Raw genomic sequence first — 15589 nt, 5'->3', positions numbered from 1 at the left:
TTGACCTAAAAATGAAATTAAAAGTGATTAAGGGCTACGAAGGTGGAAATCAGTGATGCTTATTCCTTGCTAGTCAGGCATGTGCCACTCCACCATAGCTACAGTCTTGAAGAACAAGAACGAAGTGATGGAAGCTGTTAGAGGATCTGCCTCATTGAAGGCAATGAGACGAACAAAAATTCAGCAAGGGCCTGCAGCAGACTTGGAGAAACTTCTAACGACCTGGATTAAAGACCCGACACAGAAGCCTGTCCCTCTCAGCACCATGATGATCATGGCCAAAGCAAAAAGTTTGCGATGTTAAAAGAAAGGTTGGACACGACTATGATGTGGAATTTACTGCTAGCTCTGGGTGGTTTAAACAATTTAAGAATCATTACTCATTACATAATGTGAAAGTGAGTAATGAGTCTGTGAGTGCTGATGTAAAGGCAGCTGAAGAATTTTTGCAAACTCTAGATAAGCTAATTGTGGAGGAAAATTACTTTCCAGAGCAAATACTCAGTATGGATGAAACCTCCTTATTCTGGAAAGGGATGCCTGAGAGGACTTTTATCCATAAGGAAGCCAAGTCAATGCCAGGTTTCAAGGCTTTTAAGGACAGGATAACAGTCTTGCTTGGCGGCAATGTTGCAAGCTACAAATTGAAACCCTTCATGATCTGGCACAGTGGGAACGCCAGGGCCTTCAAGCATATCAGTCAGCACACACTGCCAGTGTACTACAGGAGCAATAAGAAGTTGAGGACCCAGCTCCTTTTCCAAAGATGACTTCCTCAATTGCTGTGCCAGTGAAATGGAGAAGTACTGTTTGGAGAGTAACATATCTTTCAAGATTTTGCTTATTGTTGCTAATGCTCCTGGTCATCCTCCTTTTATTGGTGATCTGCATCCCAATATCAAAGTTGTATTTCCCCCTCCAGACACTACCTCTTTGGTTCAACCAATGGATCAAGGAGTTATAGCAGCTTTTAAGGCCTCCTGCCTGAGGAGGACCTTAGCCCAGGCTATTGCTACAACTGAGGAAGACACCGATGAAATTATGGAAGGATTACAACATCTACGGCTGCATCAAGAACCTTGCTTGGGCTTGGGGTGATGTCACCAAAGAGTGTATGAATGGCATCTGGAAAAAGACACTTAACAGGTTCGTCCATAACTTCAAAGGATTGGCCAAGGAGGAGGAGGTTGCAAAAATCAACAAGTCTATGGCTGAGATGGCAAATAACCTGGGTATGGATGAGGATGACATTGCCCATCTCCTAGAAGTGGTTCCTAAGGAATTGACTAATGAGGAGTTGGAATTGGAACAGGAACACATAGCTGAAGAAGAGGCAAGAGAAAAGGAAACTGCAGGAGAAGAAAAAGAAGAACCCTCAAGAAAATGCACAGTGAAGGGTTTAGCAGAAGCTTCTGCAGACCTCCACAAGCTCCTTAAAAAGTTTGAAAACATGGACCCTAACACCAAAATGTTTTCACTAATAGAGAGGAGTGTTCATGGTGCATTATCCACTTACAAGTGAATCTGTGATGAAAAAAAGAAACAAACCAAGCAAACCACCATGGACACACTTCTGAAAAGAGTGACACCTCCTCAAGAAGAGCCTCAGGTATGTCCTCAGGAGGTATTCCAGAAGAAGGCACTGTTGTCATAGGTGATGACAGCTCCATGCTTGTCATCGTGCCTGAAGACCTACCAGTGGGACACAATGTGGAGGTGGAAGACAGTGGTATTGATGATCCTGACCCCGTGTGGGTCCAGGCTAACGTGTGTGCATCTTAGTTTTTAACAAAACAGTTTGAAAAGTAAAAAAAATTCAAAAATAGAAAAAAGCTTGTAGAATAAAGATATAAAGAAAGAAAATATTTTTGTACAGCTGTATAATGTTTGCATTTTAAGCTAAGTGTTATTGATACCGAACCTCTTAATCTCAAGTTCGTGTGCCTGATGCACAGCAAACCAAACACTGAGACATCTGTGCTTGGAGATGGAGGAAGATTTATTCGAATTGGCCAAAATGAGAAGGTGGGAGCCTGGGTTCGCTCAAATCTACCTTAACCAGAACAAAAAGCAGGGGGTTTTATAGAGCTAAGAGGCATGGCAGGAGGCGCTTTGGAGAAACAAAGGGGCCACCCCCCCCCCGATAAGCCTCTGGGCGATCTGCAACGGCTGCTGGGGGCCAGCCACCTGGTGATCACAACCTCCCCAAATGCATTCTCTTTCTTCTGCAAAACAAGCTCACAAGTCCTTGAGACCTGAGTCACCCTTCAAGTTAAATAAGACAACGGCAAACTGACAAGATTCATCTACGTCTGTGTTGGGAACAAGGTCAAAAGGCAACCATGTTCTTGAATATCTACAGTAACCCTCAGGTACCGGCTTCAACCCCACTATTTTCCCTTCCTCATTCTTGCAGGGAGCAGGGCAGCGATCATTCTGGCTACTTCCTGCTGAAAGAGAGCAAAGATGGGGAAACTGAGGAAGGAAATTTTTTAAATATTCTCGAGTACCGGGTTGTATTTTGCATAACTATTATTTGAGTGCCTTTATCTATAGTCTTAGAATAGCGCCTTGTTGCATATTTGATTAACCCAAATTTCCAGAACCCAAAATGCAACAACCTGATTCATTTTATTCATCTGACTGTTTAGTGTCAGCTGTCTTAACCCGGAACAGCAGCTTGAGGTTTTTCAGCGGCTCACAAGACCAGTTTTCTTTTTCTCTGCAGTTTCCGAGGTGCTCTGGTTGTGGGTGGGGGCCAGGACTCACCCAGGTGTGATGAGTCCACAGCTTGACTCTGGCCAGTTTGACTGATGGATGGGCAGTTGGGAGGACTTCATAAGACCCCGTCCACGTGGGGGTTAGTTGACCCTCTGGTCCACGCTCCCTCCAAGACTTAAGGAGAACCTGGTCACCTGCCTTGACATCGTGGAGTGGAACATCCAGTGGGAACGGGGACCTGTGAGAGGCAGACTCATGGACAGAAGTTAGAAATTCATTTAAAATTTTTAAGTGCTGGGGCCGGCCCCATGGCCAAGTGGTTAAGTTTGCATGCTCCACTTCAGCAGCCCGGGGTTTCACCAGTTCGGATCCTGGATGCAGACATGGCACCACTCGTCAGGCCATGCTGAGGCAGCATCCCACATGCCACAACTAGAATATACAACTATGTACTGGGGGGATTTGGGGAGAAGAAGAAAAAGAAGAAGAAGAAATAAAAATAATAATTTAAAAAACACTCCTCAAACTGCTTACCTTCAAAAACAAAAAAAAATTTAAGTGCTGCCTGATCGCTATTTCCTTCTGTTGTATATGATCTCCCCCCATTGGTGAAGGTGAGAATGGTCTCCCATACATCATTTCAAGGGGGCTAAATTGGAGCCTACTTCGGGAGCTACATGGATCCTCAACAGGGCAGAGGGCAGCACCTTGTCCCAGGTTAAATCAGTTTCCTCGTTCATCTTCTCAGCCCTTCCCGTTGACTGGGGCTGCCATGAGGCGTGGCGTTTCCAAGTGATCCCCAAGGCTCTTGATACGTCCTGGGTTATCAGGAGAGGAATGCAGCTCCGCAGTCACTCTAGACCGACAGTGAGAGTCTGTGCCTGAGAATGATCTACCAAGATGTACATTTCAAATCCTTTGCTCAGGTCTGGTGAGGCCAGAGGTTTTTAAGCTTATTGAAAACTTGGTCACATAGCTTCCCGCTCAAAGGGGTCCATTTCTGGCCTCTGTAGTTTATCATACAGAGGCTTAGCAATCAACCCAAGTTAGGGATCCAAATGCAGCAAAAGCCAGCCATCCCCAGGAATCCTCATAGCTGCCAGAGTTTTTACCACCTCTCTCTCTTGAGGAAGGCTGTGTTGCCCTTTTGAAATGATAAACTACAAATACTTTACAGTCTCAGACATTTGTGCCTACCTTTTAGACACTTTATATCCCTTACTGGCAAAAAAGTTTCAACATATTTAATTCAATTCTGACACTGCCTACCCGGAGATAGCATCAGATTCCACTTCGCCTCCATTTTTGGATGCCAATTGCAAGTCCAGGTTGTCACCTGTGCTTCTGGCAACTTGCCACAGACCAGAGGTTCCCACAACCCCGTCCCTTGGAAAACATTTTACTTAACAGCTAGATGGAAGAGATGCTTACAGCAAGAGATGTGGTGAAGGGACATGGAACTCCCAGGCTCCCTCCGGGCATGCCACTCTCCGAATTTTCAACGTGTTCATGAACCAGAAGCTCTCTGCACCTATTGAACATATTGAACTCAATCTTTGGTCCTTCTCCCCACACCTCCCAGTGGGGCAAAGTGCCAGCCCTCCAATCACACAATCGGTTCCCCTGGCAACCAGTCTCCACCCTTAGGGACTTTCCAAAAGTCACTCTATTAACATAAATTCAGGTGTGGTTGAAATGAGCTTGTTATGAATAACAAAAGATACCTATTTCACCTTTATTGCTCTGGAGTTATTTCAGGAACTGAATATAAAAGATGCCCCATGGCTCTTATATCGGAAATTACAAGAATTTTAGGAGCTCTGTGCCAGAAATGAAATGAAAGTATTTCTTATTATAAATCACAACATCACACCAACCTATCAGGATTCCTTAATCAGCAAGGTGATCAGACATCACCTGGTGGTGGGGGGGGCGGTGATGGGGGGGTATGAGCATCCAAGAGCATCTTTTAAATCTAGCACTGTATAGCACTGAAGCCCTAAAGTCTTGAACAAATCTATATTCCTCTGTTTCCAGCTTTTTAATGGGTAAAATGGGAGTGTTCCATGGGACTCTCCGTGGCCTGATCAATCCCTATTCTAAAAGTCTATTGATTACAGGAAAGATTCCTCTTACAGCTTCTGGCTTCAAGGCGTATTGTTTTACCTGGGGCCAGTGATCTCTCTGCTTCAATTTTATCTTTACTGGCATGGCACCAGCTGCTTGTCCCACCTGTCCTTGTGCCCATACTTCCGACTTAATTTGGCTTAATATATTTAGGGGAATCTCTTCCTTTTCAGGTACTGGCATATATTGCAATAGGGCCACGAGCTCAACTCCCCAACTTTCAGGAACTTGTGGTGCAGGCTCGGTGAGTCGAGGAGTCGACAGAAAGATTTCTTGGACTCTCAAGGTCTGGCAGTAGTGCTCTTTTATTCAGAGAATAGTATGGAATAGCATGGGGCCAGGACCCATGGACAGTGAAGAGCTGCCACATGTTGAGGGTTAGGGCTAAATTTATAAAGCATGGGTACGTGACTTATTTTTACTAGACAAAGAAAAGATGATGTAAAAAGTCATTAAATGGTTTTGGTGCAGATGGGGTCTGGTTATTGTGTGGTCGTATAACTAGATATGAATCTGGTCATATAGATCGGCATGTAGGCCAGGATGCCCTGGGCTTCTCTCCCTGGGGCAGCCCTAATCCACACCATGAAATCCGTCAGGTCGTATTGATCAGCATGTAGGCAGGACACCATGGGCTTCTCTCCCTGGGGCAGCCCTAATCCACACCATGAAATCCATCGGGTCGTATTGATCAGCATGTAGGCAGGACACCGTGGGCTTCTCTCCCTGGGGCAGCCCTAATCCACATCACTGGGATCTCTATTTGGTCTTGTTCTCAGCTTATTGAGGCCCCTAACTTAGGTAGCGTGTCCCTCCCTACACAGGGAAGAGGGAATTCTGGTACATACTGAAAAGAATGCTTCAGCACTTTTTATCCTATTTCACAGGCCAAGGACTCCAGAAATCTTGTGGTCTCTCCTTTTCCTGATACCTCTTTTATGTCACACTTTCCTTTAGAAAGGTTTCCCTTTTGGGTGTTCAACACCAAAAAGGTGGCTCCAGTGTTCAACAAAAATTCAACATGCTCTCCTCCTACTGCCAAGGTCACCTGGGGCTCCTGGAGCCAACCACGGAACCCCCACTGCCCATCACATCTCATCTGCAGTCAAGGGAAGCTGGCATGACCCAGTCCTGTTTGATCCCCTCCTTCTCTGGGGACAGTTCAGACAGTCCCACCGCCAATGCCCTTCCTGCTGGCAGTATGCACATTGATTAGCCCTCAACTTTGTTGGTGGCCTTGTGGTCCCTCGGTGGGGGCCAAGGTCACTCACCCATGGCATCTTCCTTTCCCTCAGGTTACCTTGAGTAGGATGGAGGGCCACAGCTAGCAGCACAGCTTGCCTTTTCATCTTCCTGTCTTCTTTTTCATCCTCAGTTACATCCTGGGTATTGAACACCCTAAAGGCAGCCTCTACTAGCTGTGCAAAATTAGCGTCAGGGCCTATAGCCAACTTTTGGAGTTTCCTATGGATGTCTGGAGCACTTTGAGATATGATAGGTATTAAGAATCACTTTACTGCCCTGGGCTCCATCCAAACAGATCCCCCGAGGCAGTCCCGTAGCCTCTGGGACAAAAAGGCAGAGGGATTGTCCTCAGGGCCTTGTTGGACCTCTGTTAATTTAGACCAGTCAAGGGGTGGCTAGCTTACTATTTGCAGGGCTTTCAAAAGCAGACTTTGAAAGAGTATTCCACCCAGGGTCAGTCCTGGCACAGCCCTCCCACTAGGCCTGGAAATTTCTGACCCAAGGACACATCTCTTCCAGCTCCAGCCCAGTGTCCAGCCTGCTGTGAAGAGACTAAGCAGCGAGCCTCTTCCACTGCCGCAGCTGCTCATGGCCCCTGGGTGGAGCCAGGCGAGCGCCCACCTGTCCCCAGGCCGTGCCTCCCGCCAGTTCAGTAACCCTCAGGTACCCAGCTTCGTTGTTACAAGAGTCAAAATTTTTATAAAGTAAAAAGTTACAGTAAGCTAAGGTTTATTTATTATTGAAGAAAAAATATTTTTTATATAAATTTACTGTAGCCTAAGTGTACAGCTTTTATAAAGTCTACAGTAGTTACAGTAACGTCCTAGGCCTTCACGTTCACTCACCACCCACTGGCTCACCCAGAGCAACTTCCCGTCCTGCAAGCCCCATTCATGGTAAGTGGCCTATACAGGTGCACCATTTTTTATCTTTTTACTGTACCTTTTCTGTGTTTAGATACACAAATACTGACCATTGTGTTACAATTGCCTGAAGGATTCAGCACAGTGGCACAGGTTTGTAACTGCGAGCGATAGGCTGTGCCACAGAGCCGAGATGTGTGGAAGGCTGCACCATCTAGGTTTGTGTAAGTACGTTCTATGACGCTCACACAAGGACAACGTCACCTAACAAGGCATTTCTCAGAATGTAGCCCATCGTTAAGCGACGCGTGACTGTGTTGAGCACCACAAGTTTACACGGGGGATCAAGAAACGGGGCTGCAGGGCAAATCTGACCCAAGCCTGCTTTTTAAAATAAAGTTTTACTGGCACACAGCCACATCTGTTTGTTCACCTATTATCTGTGGCTACTGTCACTCTACAAGGGCGGTTGACTAATTGTGACTGAGACCATACGACTCTCAAAGTCTAAAATATTTACCATCTGGCCCTTTACGGCAAGTTTGTTGACTCCTGGTTCAGAATGAAGTGCCTGGGCAGCCTACACCACGTGGAGGCAGTATAGCCTCATTACAGGACCAAGATTGTAGGGCCTGAGAAAGCTTGCAAATTGACTCTGCAAAACTAAACACAACAGGAATTATAAAAATGAACATATTTTTCCCATCAAATCCTTTCTCTGGTTTCCAAACATGCACAAATCTATTCCGTTTCTTTCAGTTGATTCCCACAGCCAAAACTAGCCATGCTTTTCCCAGAATCTTGGGCAGAAAATAGGAGCTTCAGAAAACTTAAGGGGCAGCTTAACACCCTAGATAAACACTCCCAAAGAGAAACACCACTCAGCTGGGGCATTGGGGCTGAAAAACCGAAACTCTTGGCCAAGTGAAAGAGCTGTGAACACACAGAAGGTTTGTGCAAATCCTGTCTGTGTACTTGGGACAGAGAAGGTTTGCGACGTTAAGTAATTCGATGTTGACATGTCACCATGTCTGTGGGGCAGGGACTCCCTAGGTGGAAAGTTCAACAGAGCTGACTCGGCAACCCCTGCAACAGGCGTCGACCCCGGGAGGAGAGTTCGGGTTACTGAGGACCAGGACGTGTTTCAGGAGAAACAGCAGTCCCAGGACAGTCAGGAGATCTTCTTTTTTTTTCCAGGACCTTAAGGCCTTTTTAAAAATTTAGATATGATTCGCACACCATAAAAATCACCCTTTTAAAGTATACAATTCAGTGGGCTTTTTTTTTAGCATGTTCACAAAGTTGTGCAACCATCACCCATATCTAGTCCCAGAACAGAAACTCTGTATCAATTATCAATTTTTCCCCTTCCCCCTCTCCTAAATCCCTAGCAACTGTTATCTACGTTCTGTCTCTATGGAGTTGCTATTCTGGATATTTCATATAAACAATATGTGGCCTTTTGGGTCTGGGTTTTTTCACTCAGCATAATGTTTCCAAGGTTCATACATGTTGTAACATGTATAAGCAGTTCATTCCTCTTTTTCTTTTTTCTGGTGAGGAAGATTGGCCCTAAATTAACATCTATTGCCAATCTTCCTCTTTTTCCTTGAGGAAGATTGTCCTTGAGCTAACATCTGTGCCAATCCTCCTCTATTTTGATGTGAGACGCCACCACAGCATGGCTTGATGAGCAGTGTGTAGGTCCGCACCCAGGATCCAAACCTGCAAACCCCAGGCCACTGAAGCAGAGCGTGCAAACTTAACCACTCAGCCACCTGGCCAGCCCCTTCATTCCTTTGTATGGCTGAATAATATTCCATTGCATGGAATGTCATATTTTATTTATCTGTTTATCAATTGATGGACGTTTGGATTGCTTCCACTTTTTGGCTATTTTGAATAATGCTGCTATGAACATTCATGTACAAATTTTTGTATGGACATGTATTTTCCTTTCTCTTAGGTATATACTAGGAGTGGAATTGCTTAGTCATATGCTAATTGTATGTTTAACTTGCTGAGGCACTGTCAAACTGTTTTCCGAAATAGCTATACCATTATACATTCCCACCAGCAATGTGTGAGCGTTTCAACAGCTCCACACCCTCACCAATCCTTGTTATTGTCCATCTTTCTTTTCTTATTGAGTTCATAATCATTTACATCATTGTGAAATTTCAGTTGTACATTCTTACATGTCCACCACCCCCTGTGCCCACCCCCAGCCCCCTTCCCCTAGTAACCACTGAACTGTTCTCTTTGTCCTGTGTTTGTTTATCTTCCATGTTATTGTCCATCTTTTTATCATGGCCATTCTAGTGGTATAAAGTAGGGTCTAACTGCGGTTTTGATTTGCATTTCCCTAATGACTAAGGATGTTGAGCGTATTTTCATGTGCTTATTAGCCATTTGTATATCTTCTTTAGACAAATATCTATTCAAATTCTTTGCCTATTCTTTAGCAAAGTTGTCATCTTATTGCAAGAGTTCTTTATGTAGTCTGAATTCTGGTCCCTTATCAGACATACAATTTGAAAATATTTTCTCCCATTCTGTGGGTTGCCTTTTTCACTGTCTTCATAGCATCCTTTGAAGCACAAAGCTTTTTAATTTTTAAAAGATTTTATTTTTCCTTTTTCTGCCCAAAGTGGCCCCAGTACATAGTCGTATATTCTTAGTTGTGGGTCCTTCTAGTTGTGGCATGTAGGACACCGCCTCAGCATGGCCTGATGAGCGGTGCCATGTCCACACCCAGGATCCAAACCGGTGAAATCCTGGGCCACCGAAGCGGAGTACGTGAACTTAACTACTCGGCCACTGGGCCAGCCCCTTTATTTCTCTTTTTTTCGGCCCCAGGTTTTTAATTTTGAGGAAGTCCGATTTATTTATTTTTCTTTGGTTGCCTGTGTTTTCAGTGTCGTATGTAAGACACCGTTGCCTAATCCAAGGTCGTGAAGATTTACATTTAAGTTTTCTTCCAAGCAGTTTACACCTTTAGCTCTTACACTTAGTTCTTTGATCTACTTTGAGTCAATTTTTTGTATATGGTGTGAGGTAGGGATCTAGCTTTATTCTTTTGCAAGTGGATATGCAGTTGTTCCAACACCATTTGTTGAAAAGACTATTCTTTACCCATTTTGTTGTCTTAGAAATTATGAAATCCATTGATCTATCTGTCTGTCCTTATACCAGACCACATTGTCTTGATTACTGTAGCATTGTAGTAAGTTTTGAAATCAGGAAGTATGAGTCTTCTAATTTTGTTTTATTTGTTGTTGGTTTTTTTCCAGATTGTTTTGGTAATTCTGGGTCCCTTGTATTTCCGTATAAATTTTAGGATCGACTTTAGTGAGGGATAAAGGCAGTTGGAATTGTGAAATAACAAGAAATATATAAATTGGTCTCTGCCCCTGGTTCCTGACACAGAGCTCCTCAAGCCCTTGTAATCTCTTGAATAACACAAATTGTCGTTTGTCCTAATGAGGTGACTCTGGGTGGGTTCCTGGAGGGGAGCTGGTCACCAGAAAGACCAAACCATGATTAGAAGCTTGGAAGTTTCAGCCCCACATCCTCTCTATCCTCCAGGGAGAGGAGAGATTGAGTTAATAGTTAATCCTGCCTATGTGATGAAGCCTCCATAAAAATCCCTAAAGTAGAGGGTTTGGAGAGCTTCTGGGTTGGTGAACACATCCACATGCCAGGATGGTGGCACACCCCATCTCCACAGAGACAGAAGCTCCTGTCCTTGGGACCCTTCCAGACCTTGCCCTATATACCTCATCATCTGGCTATTCATCTGTATCCTTTGTTGGATAATAAACTGGAAAATGTAAGTAAGTGTTTCCCTGAGTTATGTGAGCCAATGTAGTGAATTATTGAACCTGAGGAGAGGGGTTGTAGGAATCCCCAATTTATAGCCAGTTGGTCAGAAGTACCAGAGGTCCAGACTTGCAGTTGGCATCTGAAGTGGGAGGCAGACCTGTGGCACTGAGCCCTTATCCCGTGGGATCTGATGCTAACTCCAGGTAGATAGTGTCAGAATTGAGTTAAATTGTTTGGTGTGGAAAACCTCGCATATCAGGTGTCAGAAGTAAAGCATTGTGAGTAGACTAGAAGAAGAAACAAAATTGTTTTCTTTTAGAATTTTGAAAGGGATTATATTAAATCTGTATATCAGTTTGGGGAGTATTATCATCTTAACAATATAAAACCTTCTCATTTTCTTTTTGACTCAATACTGAACATTAATGAACAGCCACAAACAAATTCAGTGTTTCCGACACCTACTCTTCTATCTTCATTAGTCTAAGCCTCTAACAACCTATTGGGCTAAAGATGTCCACAACAATCCTGTTGGCTGAAGGTGAGAGCTAGTGTTGCAAAGTGTCCTGGGAAGATGATTTGCACAATGAAGTAGCCACCAAACCACTGCTTAAGCCCAGTGCTAGACCTCCTTTTTCTGCTCTGTAGTCCAGAAACATGTCTTTGAAAGACAGAAAATCCATACATGGGAGCAGTCTGTCAAGTATGTCACCAGCCATCTTTTGGGAGCTGTAATGTTTGGAAACCACCACGTTAAACTCAGGAAGCCTCCAGTAGCTGTTCCTTCATACGCTTTTCTGCCAAGGGAATATATTCATTAAAAATAGGCATTGTAGGTGATTTTATTATCCTTCATTTCTTCCAATTCGTGGTAGCACTTGTCCATGTACTTTTTCTCTGTAACGCCTGGAACTCTTCATCCATGATAATGTCCTCTAAATATCCAACCACAGCATCACTTCTGCATCAGAGGCAGAGCAGATGGATAGTACGTTTCTCTTCCTCTGAAGAAGACAGTGGTACCAGTCAGCCTCCTACCCTTGGGCCCTTGGCCCAAGCCCAGCTATGCTCTGCCCCAGAGAGCCCCAACTGGCATTGAGAGCACGTCGACATGGAGGCTTCACAGTACCACCCATGAGTCCAGAGCACTAGGCCCCAGATGCAGCCACTTCCCACTGAGGCTATACACCCGCATGGGGCTCCTTATGTTCATTACTCTCAAGATAATTCTTTTAGAGTAGTCTTTGGTTACAAGGAGAAGCATCAGAAGCATATAAAGGGGATAACAAGGATCAAGAAGTTAAGAGGAAGGAGGGGAAAGCTGAATCAGTAAGGAGGAAGAGGGAAAGGAATGAGAGAACCCTTGTATTCTGAGCAAAAAGCTTTATAAAAGCAACAACATCACCAAATAAAAGCTGGTTCCTATTGCGTAAGCTCTTTGTAGCTCTTTGGAGAGATATTCTTAAAAGTGGACACTGCAGTCCTGGACTTATAACAGTGATAATGTTCTATTACCATCATTTTCCCTTAGATAGTGACTAAGTGTATCTTTTATCCAGAGCAGTCCAAGAATGCTGGGACAGAGATGGGGGCTGGAAAGACAGGCTTAGGACATTAATTATTAAGGATGACAAAGAAGGTGACAAGATAAGGAGGGGGGAGATTTTTAGGGAAAAGGATAGCACGTCTGAGATAAGTGGGAATTGGAAGTTGCCCAAGGAAACTGAAAATGGTAAATTTGTGGAGATAGACTGACTTCTTCCCTAAACTCTCACAGAGATTGCTACACGTGGTAAGTTCTGTTGCCCAAATGACTTTCTTGGGGGGCTTTTGAGTGACTTTATCTCTTGCTATAAAGCCAGGTTTCAATCCACCCTCATTTTGATTCAAGACGTCTGCCAGATGTTAACCAAAGATTATCTCTGACCATTGTGATTTTGAGTAGTTTTTTTTTGTAATTCATTCCATGTTTTACATTAAACAAGTATTGTATTTATAACTGGGAAAATATCAATAAAACTTTTTATTTGGAGAGAAATGTGGCTCAGTTACTGTCCATGCCCTGGATCTAGGTCAGAATCCCAGGAAGCTGATTTCATAACTTCCTCTCCATTTCCCTGGGGGCCCTCACCTAGGAGCTGCTGCTTGGTGTAGGCTGGGGTGGTAAACAGGGCCCATTCAGGGAGAACAATGGTTGCCAGGGGGGTGTCATCTGAGAGCAGTGACCAACTTTGTCTTGCCTCAGAGGATGCATATCTGGCCCCAACCTAGCCCCCCACAAACATTGCATTTTCTTCTTGACTTGGGGAAAGTCTTGAAAACTCAAGAGATGTGCAGCTGAGTTCCTATGCACCCAGAAAAAAATCTCAGATGGAACTGTAGCTCCAGTGAAGGTGAGGACTTTCATGTGTTGTGGTTGAAATTTCAATATAAATATATATTGAAATATATATTCAATATAAATATATTTAATTTCCTTCCTGCCTCCTCAAAAGTCCTGGGGGAATGGAAGGCTCATGTCAGAAAGAGAGATTGTCTTTTGGATCTCTGACTTGACCCCATTCATAACCTACCTTAGATCCTTAATAAGTGCCTGTGTTAGTCAGGGTTCTCCAGAGAAACAAAACCAATATGATATATAGAGAGAGATTTATTATGAGGGATTAGCTCACATGATTGTAGAGGTGGAGAAGTCCCATGATTTGCTGTCTACAAGCCAGAAGGCCATGAAAACTGGTGGTGTAGTTCCAGTCCAAACCTGAAGGCCTGAGAACCAGGACTGCTAATGTCTGAGGGCAGAAGAAAATGGATAGCCCAGCTCAAGCAGAGAACAGACCAAGATAAACATTGTGGGAGTCCCAGAAGGAGGAGAGAGAAAAGGGCAGAAAGAATATTTGAAGAAATGGCTTCAGATTTTCCCAAATTTGTTGAATATAAACATCCAAGAAACTCCACAAATTCTAAGATGAACTCAAAGAGACCCACACTGAGACACATTATAATCAAACTTTCAAAAGACAAAAACAGAGAGAGAATCTTGAAAACAGCAAAAGAGAAGCAAATCATCACATATAAGCAATCCTCAATAAGATCATCAACAAATTTCTCATCAGAAACTGTAGAGACAGGAAGACAGTGGGCCGATCTATTTAAAGTACTAAAAGAAAAAAAACATCAATCAAGAATCCGTTATCCAGCAAAGCTGTCCTTCAAAAATGAGGGAGAAATTAAGACATTACCAGAGAAACGAAAGCCGAAGGAGTCTATGACCACTAGACCTGCCCTGCAAGGAATGCTTGAGGGAGTCCTGCAGGGTGAAATGAAAGGACACTAAACATGAAGCCGTATGGAGAAATAGAGATCCCAATAGAAGTAAATATATGGGCAACTATAAAAGCTGGTGTTATTGTAACAATGATTTGTTACTGCACTTTTTGTTTTCTACGTGATTTAAGAGACTATATATTTAAAGAAAAAAAGTAATAGTGTAAAAGCTAGTATTACTTTAACTTTGGCTTGTAACTCCAAATCTTATTTTCTACATAATTTAGGAGACCAATGCATTTAAAAGAATTAAGAGTTTATGTTTGGGGGCACACAATGGTACAAGATGTAATTTTGTGACATCAACAACCCAAAGGGTTGGAGATGGAGCTGTAAAGCAGAGTTTTTGTAGTGAAGTTAAGCTGATATAAATTCAAATTAAAGTGTAACTTTAGGATGTTAAATGTAATCCCCAGGGTAACCATGAAGAAAAGAGCTATAGAATATACACAAAAGGAAATGAGAAGATAATTAAAACATTTCACTATAAAAAAAAATCAACTAAAGGGGCCGGCCTGGTGGTATAGTAGTTAAGTTTGTGCACTCCACTTCAGCAGCCCAGCGTTCATGGGTTTGGATCCCAGGCATGGACCTATATAACACTCATCAAGTCATGCCGTGGCTGTGTCCCACATACAAAATAGAGGAAGATTGTCACAGATGTTAGCTCAGGGCCAATCTTCCTCACCAAAAAAAAAAGGGAAAAAAAGCCCCAACAACTAAACACAAAAGTAGACAGTAATTCAGCAAATGAAGGACAAAGAGCTATAAAGTGGGCCAGCCCCAGTGGCCTAGTGGTTAAGTTCAGTGCACTCCACTTTGGTGGCCTGGGTTCAATTCCCAGATGTGGACTTATACCACTCTATTAGCAGCCATGTGTGCTGGTGGCCCACATACTAAAAAATAGAGGAAGATTGGCATGGATGTTAGTGCAAGGCACATCTTCCTAAGAAAAAAAAAAAGCTATAAGGCATTTAGAAAACACATAACAAAATGGCAAATGTCTCTCCTTACCAGTAATTACCTTAAATATAAATGGATTAAACTCTCCAATCAGAAGACAGAGATTGGCAAAATAGATTTTAAAAAAATGATCCAACTGTGTGCCATCTACAAGAGACTCACTTTAGATCCAAAGACACAAACAGATTGCAAGTGAAAGGATGGAAAAAGATATTCCATGCAAATAGTAACCAAAAGAGAGTAGGGCGGCTATACCAATAGCAAACAGGCTTTAAATCAAAAAGTTTACAAGAGACCAAGAGGGACATTATGTATTATTAATGTTTAAAACAGCAAGGAGATAGAACATTTACAACATTTACATACCTAATAACATCCTCAAAATATATGAAGCAAAACTGACAGAATTGAAAGGAGAAATAAACAATTCTACAATAATAGTTGGAGACTTCAATACCCCACTTATAATAATGGGTACAACAACCACACAGAAAATAAGTAAGGAATTAGAGGGCTTGAAC

At 43.2% G+C, this 15589-nt stretch overlaps 1 protein-coding gene across 29 annotated transcripts in view; it reads left to right on the top strand.

The window, feature by feature from the left end:
* The window catches only part of LOC100065011 (alpha-1,3-mannosyl-glycoprotein 4-beta-N-acetylglucosaminyltransferase C), a 43302-nt gene that overhangs the window by 6769 nt on the left and 20944 nt on the right, over nt 1–15589 (top strand). For 8 of the 29 annotated variants that reach the window (XR_011434269.1, XM_070255949.1, XM_070255943.1 and 5 more), the window contains exon 3: nt 6613–6756. The exons of 6 other annotated variants lie outside the window; for them this stretch is intronic. The gene's annotated coding sequence lies outside the window, so the exon portion shown is untranslated. Of the gene's footprint in view, nt 1–5021; nt 5093–6612; nt 6990–12957; nt 13175–15589 lie in introns of those variants that run through there. 15 more of the 29 variants (XR_011434266.1, XM_070255945.1, XM_070255958.1 and 12 more) reach the window with 6 other exon arrangements.

This window comes from Equus caballus, chromosome 30 (assembly GCF_041296265.1).
Source record: "Equus caballus isolate H_3958 breed thoroughbred chromosome 30, TB-T2T, whole genome shotgun sequence".
In the NCBI taxonomy this organism is placed as follows: domain Eukaryota; kingdom Metazoa; phylum Chordata; class Mammalia; order Perissodactyla; family Equidae; genus Equus; species Equus caballus.
This window is presented reverse-complemented; position numbering and strand designations above follow the sequence as displayed.